This window comes from Giraffa tippelskirchi, chromosome 8 (assembly GCF_054371585.1).
Source record: "Giraffa tippelskirchi isolate mGirTip1 chromosome 8, T2T-mGirTip1v1.2.pri, whole genome shotgun sequence".
NCBI classification, from domain to species: domain Eukaryota; kingdom Metazoa; phylum Chordata; class Mammalia; order Artiodactyla; family Giraffidae; genus Giraffa; species Giraffa tippelskirchi.
The window spans coordinates 105,605,171-105,626,815 of NC_137282.1; the positions used below are offsets into that span (position 1 = coordinate 105,605,171).

At 38.8% G+C, this 21,645-nt stretch overlaps 1 protein-coding gene across 4 annotated transcripts in view; it reads left to right on the top strand.

Annotated features, from left to right (window-relative positions):
• MAST4 (microtubule associated serine/threonine kinase family member 4) overlaps positions 1–21,645 on the top strand; it is a 603,242-nt gene that overhangs the window by 322,726 nt on the left and 258,871 nt on the right. The window lies entirely within an intron of this gene.

Here is a 21,645-nt window from a genome sequence, read left to right on the forward strand (position 1 = left end):
ATGTAGAATATATTTTCATATGTTTATTATCTATATGAATTTCTCTTTTCTTCATTTCCTATTCATTTCCGCTATCCATTTTTCTACATGGTAGTGTTTTTGTCACAATTTCTGGGAGCTATGTATTGTTTTAGAAATGTTAATCCAATGTTATATATGTGCAAATATAGCTTTATGATTCTTGTCTATGTGTATGATGTCTTTTACTAAAAGAAAATTATTAGTTATTATTTAATCCAATGTATCTATCATTTTCTTTATTGCTTCTGAGTTATCTGTTTTACTCAGGATGGCATCGTCCGTCCCATGGTTATACAAATATTCTATAAATATTCTTCCCTATTTTTAAAACATTCAAATCTTACTCCAGTTTTACATTTTGTACATGATATGAAGTAGGATTCTATCTTTTTTTTTCTCCCCAATATAGTTACTATAAGAAAGTTTATTTTTCATGGGATGGAAATGTTACCCTTATCACATATAAAGATGCCATATACACTTGTATCAGTTTCTGGCCTCTTCATTCTGATCCCTATCTGTCTGTTTCTGTGCCAATACCATTTTGTTTTGAATACAGTGGCTTTCTAGTGAGTTGTGATGTCTGGTAAGTTTTCCCTCACTGGTCTGTTTTCATACTTTTCATGGTTGTTTTTAGCCATTTATTTTTTGTTTCATATTGATCTAGCTATATTAAATTTTAAAACTTAAAGGTGGGGAATTTTATCTTAAATGTTTTAAATATATATATAATAATATATGATAAATAAAACTGAAAAATTACTTTTCAGTTTGGGAATATCTTTACTTGATGTTACTAATTGGAAAATATTTGCTAATAACGTAAAGGATTTTCTGTGAATTTTATTTCTTTAAATGTGACTTTGTTCCTGTGATAATTGTACAATTATCGTAAGGTGCAAAAATGGGGATGCAGGCATGATATATTTTAACCTGTCTAAAAATTAGATTATAATAAAGCTAAAGTGACCTTGTAAATAATTTGTATTTCTATTTATATAATGAACTAGAAGTTATATCCATACCTGGATTGGTTGAGGGGTGTGTAAATATGATAATATGACAAAAACCTGTAGCTGAAGCTTATGATAAACTATGGGTTTTCAATCTTTTTGCTTTGGTTTTTCTAAAATTTAAACAATGTTGACTTAAGAAGTTATCACATTTGAAGTTTGAGGTAAAGTTGTTTTTAATATTTTATGTTTTTGACAATTCTTACATTAAGATTTTACTAATGTGATATTAATTGTGTTCACTGAAATTCTTGATAGTTTTTTTGGAAACTTTAGTTATAGTATTAAAGTAATAAATATTTCTGCATTTCTCTGAAAGCATCTGAAATTCTAAAGCTGCCTGTGATTTAAAATAATGGTTACAGTTTCTTACAAATTGAACACATATGCAGAAGCACATGAGATCTGTATTTTGCGTATGAAAGTGAAGAAAAGTCCTCATGTTGGTCCCTGCCCATTCTTACTTGGTTAATTAGTAAAAAACCATAGTTTCTTCTATAGCCAAAAAAGGAAGTGGTGAAGTAATACATTGTGGTTATTCTTGAGTGATATAAATACTTGACAAATTATAATTGTGTTTCTAAAAATGATATTTTTAGTACTTTCACTGATAATATAATTCAAATAAATAGATAGGTATGGCAATTTTTTCCATGTGTGTAAATATTAAAGATGATAATTTAGAGAAGGAACTAATTTAAATTGTTTACATGAAAACCAAAAAAAGGACTTAGTAAAGTTAAGAGTTCACTTTGAACTTCCTATATGAATTTATAATTTTATTAGGTCAAAATCAAATATAATTTTCCTGCTCTGTTCTAAATTAGGTAATTAATAATCACTGCCTGGCTTCCACCCATTACTCATATGAAATCAGCTAGTAGGCACCCCATGGACCCTAGTTTTATTGCTAAGACTACTTTCCACTATACCATGACTCTGAAACATACCTGGATGCTACAGTTGGGATAAGTGAACACTTTGTTGGTTTCCGAACAGTTTTTTTTTTTTTTTAACCAAAGAGCAGGAATGCTTTCAGTAGTGTGTGGAGCTATAAGGAGATTAACCAAACTGAAGTAACTTCTGCTGGCCAACAGTGGAAATTTAGGTGACAAAGCAAATGGTAATTATAAGCCATTGAACAAGCTGAGTCTACTGAGAGCCAAGAGCAATCATGTTTTATCAAAGGATGACAAATGATATAAGCTGTACTATATTAAAGGCATATCACATTTCTCATATTTCCTAATAAGCTGTATTTTAACCAGCTCAAATTGTGTTTCCTGCACTTAAGTTTTGTTGTTGTTTAATTGCTAAGTCATGTCTGACTTTCTGTGACCCCATGGACTGCAGCAAGCCACACTTCCCTGTCTTTCACTATCTCCCAGAGTTTGCTCAGACTCATATCCATTGAGTCAGTGATGCCATCCAACCATCTTATCATCTGTTGTCCCCTTCTCCTCCTGTGCTCAATCTTTCCCAGCATCAGGGTCTTTTCCAATGAGTCAGTTCTTTGCATCAGGTGGCCAAAGTATTGGAGCTTCAGCTTCAGCATCAGTCGTTCCAATGAATATCCAGGGTTGATTTCCTTTAGGATTGAATGTTTTGATCTCCTTGCCTTCCAAGGGACTCTCAAGAGTCTTCTCCAGCACCACGATTTCAAAGCATCCATTCTTCAGTGCTCATCCTTCTTTACTACCTGCAATGCAGGAGACCCCGGTTCAATTCCTGTGTCAGGAAGATCTTCTGGAGAAGGGATAGGCTACCCACTCCAATATCCTTGGGCTTCCCTTGTGGCTCAGCTGGTAAAGAATCAGCCTGCAATGGAGGAGGAGGTTCAATCCCTGGGTTGAGAAGATCCCCTGGAGAAGGGAAAGGCTACCCACTCCAATATTCTGGCCTGGTCACCAAGAGTTGGACAGGACTGAGTGACTTTCACTTTCAGCCTTCTATATAGCACTTAAATTTTAATTGTCATCAAAACAGACAAAGATGATAACCATAAATATAAAGAGATATTTGTGTTATCAAATATAATATCACTTTTATGTGGAATCTAAATAATAATACAAATGAGCTTATTTAAAAAACAGAAATAGACTCACGGACATAGAAAACAAACTTATGATTACCAAAGGGGAAAAGGGGAGGGATAAAGTAGGAGTATGAGATTAACAGATATACACTACAATATATAAATTAACAAAGATTTACTGTATAACACAGGGAACTATATTTGATATCTTATAGTAACCTACAATGGAAAAGAATCTGAAAAAGAATTTACATATATACAATACACATATACACATATATGTGTGATACTGAATCACTGTACTATACACCTGAAACTAACACAGTATCATAAATAAACTTTACTACAGGGGAGGGACCTGGGTTGCCCCACCTTGAGCAGTCCCAGAGTCATCATCTTCTGCCACTGTCCAGTTATCTTTGACTGCCACATATGGATTCCCACAAATCTCCGAAGGAAATGGTCTTCATTATGGGAGGAGCCTTGGCTGTGCTCTGAACCAGAAGGGAGTCCTTGTGATTCTGTTTGACATCAGCCACGCTGCTCAGACCATTCCAGAAGGCATCTGGTTTATACCAGGAGACATCCGCTGTCTCTCTGATGTAGAGAACGACTTCCAGGGTGTTGATGTGGCTTGTGTGTTCCATATCGTGTCTTACAAGTTAACAGTCCAGCAGTGACATGGTGTGTCCATCCAGGAAGATGACTGAGAGATCAGAGATCAAGCCTTGAGCCTTTGGAGTGGGAGCACTGACTCCAAGACCCTAGACTACCAGAGAACTAAAGCTAGGGAGTATCAGATAGTGAGAACTCACACAAAGGAAACCACTTGAATACAAGACCTGGCATCACCCAACCACCAGCAGCACCCTGTGCAGGAGGCCTCATCTAAACAACAAGCAAAACAAAAATACAAACCCAATCATCAGCAGACAGGATTACCACCTCACTCAGCCTTGCCCATCAGAGGAAAAGCAAACAAACAAACAAACAAAAACTCAGTACAAATCTCACCCTATATGACGCTTACACAAACCGCTGGACCAACCTTAGGAGGGCAGAAACCAAAAGGAAGAAAGAATTCAACCTTGAAGCCTGGGAAAAGGAGACCTCAAACACAATAAGTTAATAAAATAATGAAAAGGCAGAGAAATACTACACAAATGAAGGAACAAACTAGAAACACAGAAGTCCAAAATTGATGGAGAAATAAAAAGCTTTTCAGAAAAGCAAAAGTTAAGAGAATTCAGTCCTACCAAACTAGCTTTACAACAAATACTAAAGGGACTTATATAGTCAAGAAATACAAGAGAAGAGAAAAGATCTACAAAATCAACCCCAAACAATGAAGAAAATGGCAATAGGAACATATATATCTATAATTAAATGTAAATGGAGTAAATGCTCCAATCAAAAGACACAGACTGGCTGAATGGATACAAAAACAAGATCCATATATATACTGCCTAAAAGAAACCCACTTCAGACCTAAAGACACATATAGACTGAAAGTTAGAGGATGGAAACATATTCCATGCAAATGGGAAGCAAAAGAAAGCTGGAGTAGCAATCCTCATATCAGACAAAATAGACCTTAAAATAAAGAAGATTACAAGAGGTAAGGAAGGACACTACATAATCATCAAGGGACCAATCCAAGTGGAAGACATAACAATTGTAAATATCTATGCACCAAACATAGGAGCACCTCAATACATAAGACAAACACTAACAGACATAAAAGGAGAAATTGACAGTAACAAATAATAGTAGAAGACTTTAACACCCCACTCACACTAATGGACAAATCATCAAAACAGAAAATTAAAGGAAACAAGTCTTAAATGATACATTAGATGTGATGGATCTCATTGATATCTTCAGTACATTCCATCCAAATGCAGAAGAACACACCTTTTCAATTGCACATGAAACATTCTCCATGATAGACCACATCTTGAATCACAAATCAAACCTCAGTAAATTTAAGAAAATTGAAATCATATCAAGAATCTTCTCTGACCACAATGCTATGAGACTGGATATCAATTATAAGAAAAAAAAAAACTGTAAGAAACACAAACACATGGAGATTAAACAACAGGTTTTTAAGTAAACAATAGGTTACTGAAGAAATCAAAAGGGAAATAAAAAATTTTCTAGAAATAAATGACCATGAAAACACGACAACTCAAAACCTATGGAATATAGCAGAAGCAGTTCTAATAGAGAAGTTTAGAGCAATACAATCCTACCTCAAGAAACAAGAAAAACATTGAATAGATAACCTAATTTACACCTAAAACAAATGGAAAAAGAAGAACAAAAAAACACCCCAAAATGAGTAGGAGGAAACAAATCATAAAGCTCCAAGCAGAAATAAATGAAAAAGAAATGAAAGAAACAATAGTAAAGATTAATAAAACTAAAAGCTGGTTCTTTGAGAAGGTAAACAAAATTGATAAATAAGCTATACTTCAAGTTTTTAGAAAAGAGTAAATTTTAAATATAATTATGCATGTGTGTAAATTCTTTATTGTTAATTATAAACTTATTTTTAAGTGTATATAGACTATCATAGGATCTTAAAATCACAGGAAATAAGCAATTAATAAGGATATCATAAGATTAATAATAAAGGAATGTTTCTTTTATAATATACCAAGTATTTAAGACTTTAATTTGCTCCAGGGCTACCTAAGCTTAGACTCTGAAAGATAGAATTCTTAAATTAGGATGGAGAACTTATCTTTCTTTGTAGAACAAATAAACATAATCATTTGTGACTGGGTATTGGAATGGCTGTAGTAGAGTCCATGGGCAAGAAACAGAGTTGTTGGTGTTTGAAGCTAGGAGAACTCTAGCTGCTGCGAGTATGCCATCATAGCCAAAAAACCCCCCCAAAAAACAGTGATTTAGGGGATATGAAATGATAGACTAGAAAGATAAAAGCACTAGAATAATTAAAATAGTTCTCACAGAACTTAAAGAGTAAGGAAAGAAATACCCCGAAAACTGCAACCTTAGGTACAAATAGTCACATATATTGATTTAAATTAATCAATTCAGGTTATATTCAGCTTCTTTGCCTTACATGAAGATACTAAGCAGGTGATATTATGGTGTTGACCAAAAAACAATGATGTACCTCCAAAAATATTTCAGGTATTATGTTCAAAACAATGTTCCTTAGGGCCAGAACCCTCCTTAATTCAAAGGTGTTCTTAATCTAGATCAAACTGAAGTAAAAACAACAACAACAATTTATGTGGCATTGTATTTTTAAAAGATGAAAAAAGTCTTACAACTTACAACTAAAAATTAAAACTGAATCAAGGTAAGTATTTTGCTCACATTAGTTATCAATTTAAGACTTGTAAGCGTTGCCTACAAATGATCACGGTAAATTAGAACAGTAACACTGTTCTCGGAGAAGGCAATGGCACCCCACTCCAGTACTCTTGCCTGGAAAATCCCATGGACAGAGGAGCCTGGTAGGCTGCAGTCCATGGGGTCGTTAGGAGTCGGACACGACTGAGCGACTTCACTTTCACTTTTCACTTTCATGCATTGGAGAAGGCAAGGGCAACCCACTCCAGTATTCTTGCCTGGAGAATCCCAGGGACGGGGGAGCCTGGTGGGCTTCTGTCTATGGGGTCACACAGAGTCGGACGCGACTGAAGTGACTTAGCAGCAGCAACACTGTTCTAATTCAGTACTATTCTCTTGTTCTTGTTTAAATTACCTTCATTAAATACCACCTTCATGTGTTTGCTATTGTCTTCGGTTCGGTTCAGTCACTATGTCGTGTCTGACACTTTGAGATCCCATGGACTTGAGCAGGCCAGGCTTCCCTATCCATCACCAACTCCCAGAGCCTACTCAAACTCATGTCCATCATGTCGGTGATGCCATCCAACCATCTCATCCTCTGTTGTCCCCTTCTCCTCCTGCCTTCAATCTTTCCCAGCATCAGGGTCTTTTCTAATGAGTTGGTTCTTCACATCAGGTGGCCAAAGTATTGGAGTTTCAGCTTCAGCATCAGTCCTTTCAATGGATATTCAGGACTGATTTCCTTTAGGATTGACAGGTTGGATCTCCTTGCTGTCCAAGGGACTCTCAAGAGTCTTCTCCAACACCACAGTTCAAAAGCATCAATTCTTCAGTGCTCAGCTTCCTTTATAGTCCAACTCTCAATCCATATGTGACTACTGGAAAAACCATAGCTTTGACTAGATGGAAAAGTGATGTCTGTTTTTTAATGTGCTGTCTGTGTTGGTCATAGCTTTTCTTCCCAGAAGCAAGCGTCTTTTAATTTCATGGCTGCAGTCACCATCTGCAGTGATTTTGGAGCCCCCCAAAATAAAGTCTGTCCCTGTTTCCATTGTTTCCCCATCTATTTGCCATGAAGTGATGCAACCAGATGCCACGATCTTGGTTTTCTGAATGTTGAGTTTTAAGCCAACTTTTCATTCTCTCTTTCACTTTCATCAAGAGGCTCTTTAGTTCTTCTTCACTTTCTGCCAGAAGGGTGGTGTCATCTACGTATCTGAAGTTATTGATATTTCTCAGGGCAATCTTGATTCCAGCTTGTGTTTCATCCAGCCCGGCATTTTGCATGATGTACTCTGCATATAAGTTAAATAAGCAGGGTGATAATATACAGCCTTGACATACTCCTTTCCCAATTTGGAACCAGTCTATTGTTCCATGTCCTGTTCTAACTGTTGCTTCTCGACCTGCATATAGATTTCTCAGGAGGCAGATCAGGTGGTCTGGTGTTTCCATCTCTGTAAGAATTTTCCACAGTTTGTTGTGATCCACACAGTTGAAGTCTTTGGCATAGTCAATAAAGTAGATGTTTTTTCTGAAACTCTCTTGCTTTTTGATGATCCACTGGATGTTGGCAATTTGATCTCTGGTTCCTCTGCCTTTTCTAAATCCAGCTTGAACATCCTGAAGTTCACAGTTCACGTACTGATGAAGCCTAGCTTGGAGAATTTTGAGAATTACTTTGCTAGCGTGTGAGATGAGTGCAATTTTGCGGTAGTTTGAGCATTCTTTGGCATTGCCTTTCTTTGGGATTGGAATGAAAACTGACCTTTTCCAGTCCTGTGGCCACTGCTGAGTTTTCCAGATTTGCTGGCATATTGAGTGCAGCACTTTCACAGCATCATCTTTCAGGATTTGAAATAGCTCAACTGGGATTCCATCACCTCCACTAGCTTTGTTCATAGTGATGCTTCCTAAGGCCCGCTTGACTTCACATTCCAAAATGTCTGGTTCTGGGTGAGTGATCATACCATTGGTATTATCAGGACCATGAAGATCTTTTTTTGTATAGTTTTTCTGTGTATTTTTGCCACCTCTATTTAATATCTTCTGCTTCTGTTAGGTCCATACCATTTCTGTCCTTTATTGTGCTCATCTTTGCATGACATGTTCCCTTGGTACCTCTAATTTTCTTGAAGAGATCTCTAGTCTTTCCCATTCTATTGTTTTCCTCTATTTCTTTGCACTGATCCCTGAGGAAGGGTTTCTTTTCTCTCCTTGCTATTCTTTGGAACTCTGCATTCAATTGGGTGTATCTTTACTTTTCTCCTTTGCCTTTAGCTTCTCTTCTTTTCTCAGCTATTTGTAAGGCCTCCTCAGACAACCGTTTTGCTTTTTTGCATTTCTTTTTCTTGGGGATGGTCTTGATCACTGCCTCCTGTACAATGTCACAAACCTCCATCCATAGTTCTTCAGGTACTCTGTCTAATCCCTTAAATCTATTTGTCACTTCCACTGTATAATCATAAGGGATTTGATTTAGGTCATACCTGAATGATTTAGTTGTTTTCCCTACTTTCTTCAATTTAAGCCTGAATTTGTCAGTAAGGAGAGTTCATGATCTGAGCCACAGTCAGCTCCCGGTCATGTTTTTGCTGACTTTATAGAGCTTCTCCATCTTTGGCTATAGATAATATAATCAGTCTGCTTTCAGTATTGACCATCTGGTGATGTCCATGTGTAGAGTCTTCTCTTGTGTTGTTCAAAGAGGGTGTTTGCTATGACCAGTGTGTTCTCTTGGCAAAACTCTGTTAACCTTTGACCTGCTTCATTTTGTACTCCAAGGCCAAATTTGCCTGTTACTCAGGTAGCTCTTGACTTCCTACTTTTGCATTCCAGTCCCCTATAATGAAGAGGACATCTTTTTTGGATGTTAGTTCCAGAAGGTCTTATAGGTCTTCATAGAACCATTCAACCTCAGCTTCTTCAGCATTACTGGTTGGGGCATAGACTTGGATTACTGTGATATTGAATGGTTTTGCCTTGGAAACGAACAGAGATCATTCTGTCATTTTTGAGATTGCATCCAAGTACTGCATTTTGGACTCTTTTGTTGACTATGATGGCTATTCAATTTCTTCTGAGGGATTCTTGCCCACAGTAGTAGATATAATGGTCATCTGTAAAATATCACCAGCTTCCCATCTTTATTTTGCCTTAATCCACTGTTAGAAATGTTAAGCCTCATACACATCGGAGAGAGTACAAAATACTGATGTAGCAGATCCAAGGCAAGGATGAGGCTTCTATATTGCTTCACATAGAGACCTGGTGACAGTAGTGGTAAAGAACTCACCTGCCTATGCAGGAGACATTAGAGATGCTGGTTCCATCCGTGGGTTGGGAAGATCCCCGGAGGAGGAAATGGCAACCCTCTCCAGTATTCTTGCCTAGAAAATCCCATGGACAGTCCATAGAGTCGCAAAGAATTGGACATGACTGACCTGACTGAGCGTGCATCAAAAGTTCAAGTGTATTATCACCAGGGAAGATAAGGTTCATTTGGAGTGAGGGTCCAACCCTGTCCCTGGGCTCCTTGCAGAAGTTATGAATCAACTGTAATGGTGACCTAAGCACTTGTCCTTTCTGCTGCCAGGTCTCCTGCCCATTAAGAAATGTGTTGAGACTGCTCCATTTGTTTGCATGAAGCCACTGTCTCAATGATCCTTATACTGGGTGCCTTAAAGAGGACTAACCACTCTTTTGAGAAACGTATTGTGAGCTGGTCATATAAGCCTCCAGCTGCATTTAATTTCCAGGTTAGTTAATGTCAGAGGATGGCTTTTTAAAATGGTACGTTAAATGTGGGGACCAGTTATTAAGCCCTATAGTATTTTTATACACCTAAATGTCGATCTGTCAGTCTTCTTGAGTTTTGTAATATCTTCTAACATTCAGATTCTGATGAATGAAAGAGCTCTTTGCAAAAAAAGAAAAAAATACCATTGGTCCCTTCTCCTAGTATTGAATTTGTTAAAAGCCAGCTCACTGTCTCTTAGCAAGGGATAGGATTATTGAAGTGCATGAATAGAAAACTTCAAAAGCAAACCTGTCAAAGCAATACAAAGTAAAAATATTTTAAATATAATTGCAGTTTTATTCAGTAGCAAGAGAAAAAGAGTCAAAGCATTTCTCCTTAACGGCACGCTGAGGCATGGAACACTTTGTGACAATGAGTAGAATATTGACAGGAAGGAGGGCACCTCGGCGTTCTCCAATTTAGGACGGCTTATGACCCCCAACCTCCCGTTTATGTGACCAGATTCCCAACAGCTCTGTTGAGTCCCCTTCATTTTCATCTTCTTAGACATCCCATCATGTAGCATGAGATCACATTTGTAGGGACACTGGGACTGAACAAACACTTTCTTTTACATGGTGCTTTCAGACGAATCCTTTTATGTCCTGGATGGCTAGGCTCCTTGGATGTCTGAACAATGAAGAATCGGAGCAAGAAATTTCTACACCAGAACCCTGGGAGCATAACACACTTTGAAGTAAATTTCTCCTCTTTGTGGGACGATAGTAAAAAGTGGGGTTTTTCATGATCCTTGCATTGATGTCTGCAAAGCCAGATGGCTTTGTAAAATGAGCCCCAAGCAGTATAACTGATTAAAAGAAATGCCAGGTAGTTGAAGGCTTTCCTATCCATTGTGAGCCTTGCAGATAGAATTGTTCTCTTAGGTCCATTAATATTGGGAATCACACTCTCCATCTTTAGGGGTCAGCCAGTGACAACTGAGGCAAGTGTTGGGAGCAGAAGCCTCCCAAATGAGGGCTGAAAAAGTCTCTCTAGCCAGCCACCAGGAGAACTTCCTCGAAAAGAAATGAAGCTGGCTACTGATGGGAGTGGCAGATTTTATTTTCTTGGCCTCCAAAATCACTATGGATGGTGGCTGCAGCCATGAAATTAAAAAAAAAACAAAACGCTTGCTTCTTGGGAAAAAAGCTATGACAAACCTAGACAAAATATTAAAAAGCAGAGACATCACGTTGCTGACAAAGGTCTGTCTAATCAAAGCTGTCGCTTTCCCAGTAGTCATGTATGGATATGAGAGTTGGACCATAAAGAAGGCTGAGTGCTGAAGAATTGATGCTTTCGAATTGTGGTGCTAGAGAAGACTCTTGAGAGTCCCTTGGACAGCAAAATAATCAAACCAGTCAACCCTAAAAGGAAATCGACCCTGAATATTCATTGGAAGGACTGATGCTGATGCTACAATATTTGGCCACCTGATGTGAAGAGCTGACTCATTGGAAAAGACCTTGATGCTGGGAAAGATTGAGCGTAGGAAGAGAAGGGGGCAACAGAGGATGAGATAGTCAGATGGCATCACTGACTCAATGAACATGAATTTTAGCAAACTCTGGGAGATATCGAAGGACAGGGAAGCCTGGCATGCTGAAGTCCATGGGATTGCAAAGAGTCAAACACGACTGAGTGACTGAGCAACACCAACTGAGGGGAATAAGTGCTTTGAGAGTTGTAGGTACTTCCTGAAGTTGTGACTCACATATTTCAAGTTATCCTCTCATTCTTGGCTTCTTTTGGTTGTGGTCCTACATCTGCATCCCCCTGAGCACCCCAAAGCTTCCAACACCTCGCATGTAGGGGCGACCCTCACTCATTCATCTTCTCTGTAGAGTGTAAATAACTCTTTTGAGGATACTCAAGCTCTTGCTTTTGTTGTTGCCCGTATAGAAATCATTCAGCCCGTGTTTGTAACCCAGAGCACTGACCTTAATGTAAGGACACAGTCATATATTTCAAGTTGTTTAGGGCAGGGGGGGAAAGGAAGGGTCACTGATGAAACTTGGCCTTCGGGTAGAGGAATTCATCGAGGTAACAAACTGTTCTCTGGCTCTAAAACCTACCCTTGGATTATTGGGAAATGGTGTTTGGGGCAGAGGATGGAAAAGCTCATCTTAAGATGAGCTTTAAAACCCTGTTGTAAAAGAGGTAGCTGGCCCTGGATTCAGTTCTGTTCCTGTCATCAGGAAATATTTTAGTCCTGTAGTGTTAGTCATAGGCAGAGTTTGAAAACCAAACCACCTCACTCTTCATTTTCTCCTCCTGGCCGTGTCCTCTTATTGACTCATCAGATGTAGTGCTGATTTGCTAGCAGAGTAGCAGTGCTGGGGAACCAGGGAACTGTGTCCCGTGGAAATAGCTCACTTCAAAAGAGTTTGTACATTCTGTCTCTCTGAACTTACAAGAATCCTTTCAAAGAAGAAAATAATTCAATCCTAGAGGCATTTCCAAGGCTTGTTTTTAGAGAATGAACTGATATGTGGTCTATTATTGTGGCCTATTTTTTGAGTAATAATGCATCATAGTAGGTTACGGCTAATTGGTCTTTGTAGAAAATAATCATTTAAACAATACTTCTATCAGTCACACTGGGGGTCATTATAGAACTCGGAAACAGGAAAAATGCATTCAAAATTTCCCTATATCTTACCACTTGAAGAAAAGATAGTTTAAAAAGCAGAGCATTTACTTTTTACTTGTGTCTTTTAATGCATTAGATAATTCCTCCTTCAGTTATTTTTGGTGTTGTAGTCTTATAGCTTTTAAGAAATGGGGTAGCATTTTATTTTGCTGTGAAAATTCTTAGATCATAAAGCGTTGATCATTTTTCACAATTACTTCCACTGTAGAAAAATGGAGAAGTATAAAGAAACGTTTTCGTCCATAATCCCACCTTGTAGAGACAGTCCCCACCAGCATTTTAGTGTATTACTTTTCAGGTTTTCTTCTAAATCCTCATTCTTTGATGCTTATCGATTCTTGGGGTCCATTTTCTTTCCAGCTGGAAAGTACTTTCTGAAGCCCACCAGTCATATATGAGCTGAGTGACCCACTTGCCCGTAAAATTTGCTGTGTCTTCCAACAGAAACAACCAGGAGAGCAGAGTTCTAGGCTGTTTCTAAAGGTCACATATCACTGTTTAGGTTCCTGACCCATTTCCTTACTTTCAGTAACTCATTTTATAAAGTTCCAAATGATAACTTTTTTTTCTACAGCTATTGGCAATATTAGTTTAGGTTTAGAAAAGCTGTTACTTTTTATGTGTGGGAAATCACTCAGAACAACACATTTTAATAGGCTCCACTGGTCAGCAGAGAGATGCTATATTCATTTAGGGAACAGAACAGATTTTCCTTTGTTTGGCTTTAACACTTGGGGCTTTGTAAGATTTCCCCAGAAACCAGCACTGCGGCCATTCTTAGCCAAGTTGTGATTTGCAGAGTGATTTATCGATCAGGGAGGGTTTTCCAGAGTTCCTCAGAATGTGTCATTAGTGTAACTTTGCACATGCTGGAGTAGAGGTTCCCTGGGGCCAGGGAGTTTCGTCCCCTGCTGTGTCCCCTATGTCTGCTGCTGTTGCTGCTAAGTCGCTTCAGTCGTGTCCGACTCTGTGCAACCCCATAGACGGCAGCCCACCAGGCTCCCCCGTCCCTGGGATTCTCCAAGCAAGAACACTGGAGTGGGTTGCCATTTCCTTCCCCTATGTCTAGAATCATATAACAGTTGTTTTATAAATATGGTCTATGTGTGTTTTAAAAGCATGTATCTCCCTTACTGTTTTTTGTAAATTTATTTATTTTTTAATTGAAAGGTAATTGCTTTACAGAATTTTGTTAGTTTCTGTCAAACATCAACATGAATCAGCCATAGGCGTACATTTGTCCTCTCATGGACTAACCCACTAATTAAGTTGACTGAGAAGTTACTGTATTCTTCCATTAAGTTATTCCAACTTCCAATAAGCATATGCTGTGCTTCAAATATGAATGTAGATGTTGGGCCCTCCCCTTGATGTATTTGAGTCTAGTGCAATTTTATCTTATTGTTTGCATTTACGTCTTTTATGAAAACAGGCAACAGTGATGGATTCATTACTGATTAACGTTTTTATGTTTTTTCCAGTCCTCTGTATAAAGAAGTGTCATTTAAATTTAACCTTATCCTAAATTCTAATTTATTTGTTTTGGTTTATTGTCAGAGAATTTTAAGTGTAGGTGATGGAGGCTTTCATTTACCAATCAGCATTGAGGAGTGCCAGACATAGATAACCATTCAAAGCGTATTTCCTCTCTGTCTGGCTTGAATTTCCTACGTCACAGTTTCACGGAGGGGAGGGAGCAGGTAATGCAGTACATAAAATGGATATTAGTTGATTGGAATCAGATTAAGCTTTTTGCAGTTACAGTTCCCATAGTTTGAATACATTTATCTGATAATTATTCTTTTGCTAGATGAGGGAAAGAAAGGAAAAGAGACAGTTAAAAAAAAAAAAAAGTAATCAATGGGACTGTGACCAAGGAGCACTCTGACTTTAGGAGGGTTTTTTTTGTTTTTTTTTTAAAGTCAAGGTATAGTGGCTTGCATGAAGGGGACTTTCCTGGTGGTACAGTGGTTGAAACTGTGCTCCCAATGCAGGGGACGTAGGTTTCATCCCTGGTCAGGGAACTAAGATCCCATATGCTACAACTAAAGACCCCATGTGCCACAACTAAGACTCCACCCAGCCAAATAAATAAAGATTTTTTAAAAAGGCTTGCAGGAGAGTAAGAAACACCAAATTCATGTTGGTGATTACCTCTGGGAGGAGAGAAGGGAGCTAAGGTCAGATTGGGTGCTGGAGGTTTCAACGGTGTGTGATTTATCAGGGTGAGTAGCTGATATTCAGGTATAGATGGTCATTCCATTATTCCTTTCCTAGATTTTTTATTAAAAACAATAAAAGATGGAGAGTAGCTGTGCATGGAATGGAGGTTTCCCCCAGGCCACTTGTATCTTTGAAAGATTTAGCTTTAACAGCTTTTTCAGCCCTTGCCATTCTCAGCATCTTTCAGACAGATCCTGTGGCTAAAAAGGCCAGGAGAGGAGAAAAACGGGAAGGTGTTGTGGACACAGGGAAATGTGTGTGAGAGATATTGACAAGCAGAGAACACCTAGACAGTTGAATGCTCAGAAGTGCGTGGTTACAATGCCTCTTTCTGCGTGATCCTTTCCCCTTACTCCGCTTTCACTCAGTTATTCCTACATGAGCCTGGGGCAGCTGCATATGCATGCAGTTCGGTCCTGTGTACAGACTCTGAAACGTAGGTACCCCATTTGACAAGGCCTGTTTTCTCCTTATCTTACATAGTGATGGATGATCCTTGTTAGTGGGGGAGGCCCTGTTAGAGGGAAACACTCACCCTCACCCCGGCCATTCGTGAGTATTCCTGGAACCCACGTGGCTGGAGCCCCGAGTATGTAATGATGGTGGCTGAGAAACTAAGAGCCTCCAGAGGCCACTCAAAGCCCACAAAGGAGGTGGACGCTTGAGAGAAAAAGAGCATCGTGCCCAGCCTGGCAAGGTGGGTGAAGAGGCTCCGGTCACCCCACGAAATTAGTCTGCCAAGGCTGCTGTAACAAAATGCCACAAGCTCTGGGTGGTTTAAACAGCAGGAACTTCTAGGTTTGGGAGCTAGGAGTCCAAGATCAAGGTGTTGACAGGGTTGGCTTCTCATGAGAGCTGTGAGGAAGGATCTGTCCCAGGCCTCTGTCCTAGCTTCTGTGGTTTGCTGACCCAGTCGCCTAACTTGGCTTGCACACGTGTGGCTCCCATATCTGCCTGCATCCTCACATTCCCCTGTATGCATGCCTCCTCCTGCATCCAAATCTCTCCCTTTTGTGCAGACACAGTCACACAGAATAGGACCCCACAATGACCTCATTTTAACTTGATCATCGGCAAAGATTCTATTCCCAAATCGCATTCACAGGGGCTGGGTGTATGGACTTCAGTGTCTTTTGAAGGACACAGTTTACTCCGTAACACCCCCTCCATTTCTCATCCTCACTGCTTACATCTGAAAGGGAGATTCTACTTGTCAGCTTAAGCTTGTAGTGGTCTATAAAATGTCTTCTTGTTTTCTCAAGAATTCTTCTGAATGGACTCCATCGTCCTGCTGACAGGGAGAGAAAGGACTGTGGGAAAACAGAGATAAGACAAGATACCTGTTAGGGAGAGAGCAGTTGAGAGGAGCATTTGCTAGAGAACAAAGCCAGGAAGAAATACGAATTACTGCTTGCTACCGTTTCCTTTTTCCTTCTATCCAGACTCTTCTGCACACCTCATTAGAGCAAAGACTAATCTATCAAAATCCAATCAATTCCACTTTAGATGATGGCCAATGAATATGGTTTCTACTATGTTACCTGTGAAATAGGCCTTTGTGGATAAGCCTGGAAACCTACCCCACTGTTTATAATGTTGTTTTTCTGAGAATGCAGCCTGACGCCTTAGCCTGACAGATGCACCTACAGAGCACAGCCCGGCGTGTTGTTGAGATGAACTGGGGAAATAGGGCTGCCCAGGATGAGACGTCATGGCAGCTTTCTCCCTCCCACGTCAGGGTGCTTGAGGGATGCAGAAGGACACTCTGAGCAATGTTGCTCTTCCCTGCTGGAGGGTTAGCACCTACTTGGTGAACAAGGCTGGACCTTCATGTGCCTCAGGGATTTCCCCTGGGAGCTGGGCTCATGCCCAGAACTAACACCACTGGGGCACCTGCAGAGACATTCAGCTGTATCCCCAACATCCATGGTCCCCTTCTGCTTTATGGATATAACTGATTTTTGTCAGGGCACAATTAATGTGCTCAATTAAAAGACTATGCCTAAGACCTGCTTTCCCTCACAGCTGGATGTCGTTATGGTATTGTGTTTTGGCCAATGAGATCTAAGCAGAAGTTTCTTGGGGAATAGACAGCTGGTGAGGATCCTTTTTCTTTTCTTCTATTTTTGTGTTTCTGTATGTAATGCATCTGTGTTGGCCAGAGACCAGGCAGCCACATTGGTCCCTGAGGTAGAACATGAGGGTAGATTACCAGAAGGATGATAGGACTGAAAGGTAGAAGTAGTTTAATCAGATGATTTGGTAGTCACATCAACTGTGGATTTCCTGCTTCTGAACCTTTTTCACGTGAGGAAACAATAAGCTCTTTTGCTTAAACCACATATTTGGGTGCAGCTGAGGCTATGACACCTAATCCTAAGTGAGACAGAAATCCTCTCCTAGGAACGCCCATCACTGCTCTTTAGAGTGTATCAGAAAGGAAAGGTTGGTCCAAGGAGAATGAAGACAGGAGAAATTCCCCCTCAGAATTTAAGAAGAACTAGTCTGCTGGGCCCCATGACATCTTTTCCTCAGGGCATTTTTTATATGAACTGGAGGAGAAGACTGAAACTATGCCCCCTCTAAGTGCTCTCTTCCTCATTCACAGCTCTCTTTCCTAGTACCATAGACAGTGCCAGTCATTACCATCTTCTACCAACTAGCTTGTAGTTTCAGCAGCATCACCATCATGGTAGCAAGACACTATTTTGAGTGCTTCATTGCTTTTTACCATTGTTTCAGAAAGTTGACTAGAAAATAGAGCAAGGAACATGCTGATATCAGTGATAAGATGTATAGCGCTCATAGATTTAATGCAGTTGACACCAGAAGGAAATGATTTCTTTCCCAAAAGGACTAGTACTTAATTTCCATCAGACACTCATTGTTCTTTGGCCAATGGTGTATGTATTTGTGAGTGAAAAGAACAAAATTAAAGAATGTGGACAAATTTAACATGTACTGATGAAGGATCATTAAGAAATTTGGGTAAAAAAAATGCCCTGATTATATATTTGGCTCTGTAGCGTGTTTTCAGGAATGTGGGAGGCAGGAAAGAAAATCGCCTTTCTACATGGATCCACTATCTGTTCAGCACTGATTCTCTGATATGATGCAGGGAATTGGGAGGAAAAGGGGATGAGTGGGCTTGCTTTGTAACTGTACTTGTGGATCTGAAGGAAGGAGAAGCTGAGATTTGTAAAACTGCTGGGGCTGGACTGAGGTGATATATTTTATGTTGAACAGGGGGCCCACTCCACACAGCTGTGTAGGATAAAGAAAAGTCAGCCCAAAGGTTTCTTTATCCATCTTGAATTATTTTGTGTCTCTGCATTTCCAAATTAACAGCTACCCTCTAGAGATGAAGATTTTCATGGAGGTCCAGACTTGGGGGAAACATTGTTTCTTAGGACTTACTTTATCTGTGACAAGGGGACATCATTTTCTAAGTGTCTCATTTAATGTCACAGTGGTGTGAGATTCTAAAAAGTATCTGCTGCTTGAGGAACTTAGAAGGCAGTTCAAGCCATCCATTCATGGCTTACTTTAAGTGTATAAAATGTATTTTCTCACAGAGTATGTTTTTCCTTGTTTTATTTTTATGGGGTTTCAAAAATTTACCAAGGCTTTTCAAGGTTCACTCCTAACCTCAATTCCCGTTACAGTATTTCTCCCCAAACTATTGATTTCATCACTTCTGGGTTCAGCTTTCTTGGTGTTTATCGGGACCCTAATTCTTGAAGTGAGAGATTAATTTCAGCATTGTTTTTGAATAAATATTATTATTTTTTTCTTTCTTTAGCTAGCTAGTGAAGATGGGGAAATGATGAGGCTCATGAAAGGAACCCCACTAACTCTGATACCAGTTTCTCTAACCCATTCCCCGTGAAGTGATAGTTATCACTTATAGATAAAATAGGATTGGGCATGACATTATGCTGGATGTCATTTATTAACTTCTGGCTGTCATTCTGAAGCAATCTAGGAAGTTTGAAAATTATTTGTGTTTTATATACTCATATTTTCCTTGGCCTCTATCACCAAAAATATTCAGACTGAAGACAGTGTTGCTGCTGAGAAGGCATGCATATATGAAGATTCTGTTAAAAAGGGACAGCATCCAGTTTCTCAAATGCAGGACTCGAGTGACTTCCCACTGAAATTCCAACCAGTATGGGAATACTGACACCTGTGACCCTGTTAGATGGTATTACCGGTATTTAAAGGACATCTTGGAAGGAGCTCATGAATCCATGGTATCTTCAGAAAAGTATGGAAGCACTATAAAGTGAGATTAGTATTCAGCATTCTTTTTTCAGTGGTGGTGATGGTATGGATGCTATCTTCAAATAATAACCTATCTGGTGAGAAATAGAACATACTGACAGCTGTGCATTAATTAACTATCACTTCTGAATTGCTGTACATAAAATCTTAATCAATGAGCATTTTTTATAGATGGTCTGGTGTCACACTTCAATATGAATTATCTGAGAGGTTTCTGGAGATGAGTAAGTAAGAAGTCTTCATTAGGAGAAGCTCTGTCACCTTCACTGGGAAAGATGATGAAACCAGTTTTATAAGAGATTGGCCTTTTCACTGGGAATTCTTGAGCTCAAGAGAGGAGTGCAAGTCTAGAAATGAATGCCTGTTTTAACCTCTAGTTTGCTCACTCAGTAATTTCATAAGATGCATTTTCATAGAAGACTTTATTATCTTCTGGTAGTTGAATAGTATGATTTCAAAAGTGGATGTGACCAAGAACTCTAGGCCACCCTGCAGGCTGTGTATTTCAAGAAATAATAGTTTGTTTTCTCATAAAAATAAAAATGAAAATGTGGAGGAAAAAAGATGAAATAAGCTTGTGTTGAAATTGTGCTTGCGCTTTGAATTAACTTCTCTGCATGGCTGGTTTTTATTTATGACCAGAAATGATGAAACCTTGATCTGAAAGTGGCAGTACAAACTGAATAGGCAATGAAGGCTTTTTCTGTTTTGGGGTTGATAATTAGCTATGTGCAGGTCATGGGTTGACAATTAGTTCTGTTCCTCAGAGCATGTCTGCAATCTTCGATATCTACTTAAGCTATGTAAATAATTTGCACAGTTTTTATTACGATTTTTCTGTTAATCTTTGATGGGGTGAAATTTGATGTTTTCTCTATGACAAACCATGAAATTTAGTAATTAAATCCTTTTATTTATTCAAAGTCTGCACTTAGTTAAAATAAATTTCCACAAAGCATTGTGTTGGGGTTTTCAAAATGTTACTTTGTGGTTCTTTTGCAACCAGAAAATGTATCTTTTCATAATCATTTCTAATCTGATAGTTTCATTCTTTAATTGTCATCTAAACAGGAATCATTTAAATTGGGAAGCCAGAGATTTTTTTTTGCCTTTCAGAGCTTAATATGACCAATCCTTTGCATATCTCAAATTTATTATCATTTATTACTACATTTAGGAGAAGGAAATGGCACCACACTACAGTATAATGGATAATCTCTTGAACAGAGGAGCCTGAAGGGCTGCAGTCCATGGGGGTTGCAAAGAGTCAGACACAACTTAGCAACTAAACAACAATTACTACATTTAACCATCCATAGATTCTTTCCATAGTTCTTTAATTAGAGTAAGCAAAGTACTTACATTTCTGGTAACTCTTTCTGCCTATATAGTACTTATATACCCCTCTAATATAGTAAAACTTCTGATAAAATATTTCAGTGATGATGACATTTATATATTTTGACTCCTTGAAAGTGAGATCATGTGATTTGGAATTGTATATACTTGTGTTTGAGCAAAATTTCCCCCGCCAAACCTACTAACAGTTTTTCCTAATTGTTTTACTGATCTAGCAAATTATTTTCAACTTTTTTGGTCCACACTTATTTTCTTTTCTGGTTGCATGTCATCATCTCTTTCCCACTTATTAAATGGAATAATTTGCCTTTTATAAATTACTCTTATCCTCTGATTATTTAGGTGTTCTCATCTTAGGGGCTGTGAACAGCGTTGTGAAATGTATCAACTCCCTGATGTTATATGTAAACTTGTGTGCATGTGTGTGCTTTCTGAAGCTTTCATCTGAGTCTCAGGAACCTCCTTAAGAAGGCTTATTTTGGAAATTCCCTGGTGGTTCAACGGTTAGGACTCTGTGCTTTCGTGTCAGGGAACTAAGATCCTACATGCTATGCGGCATGGTCCAAAAAAGAGAAGAAGGCTTAGTTTATTTTTTTTTCTCAAAGAGATCTTTTTTCTCCAGCTAAATTTTAAGCTTCCTGTGGGAAGGCACTCACACTTGCCCTCTCACTTGTTCTATACGGAGTACAGACGGCAGAGTGGCAGCTTGTGGAGAATGCTGACTGCTTCAGTGCTTCCCAGACCAGTGTAATTTGTGACCATGCATTTAGAAGGGTTCCTCTAAATTGAGTGATGCATGAACTTCTTTTAAAAGTAAAACATTTTCACACCCGCAATTTAGACTTCAGTATATTTATTTCAGTGATAATTGTGAACAAAGAGAGAAGTCAGGTATAAACTTATATTTAATGGTTTTTACCAC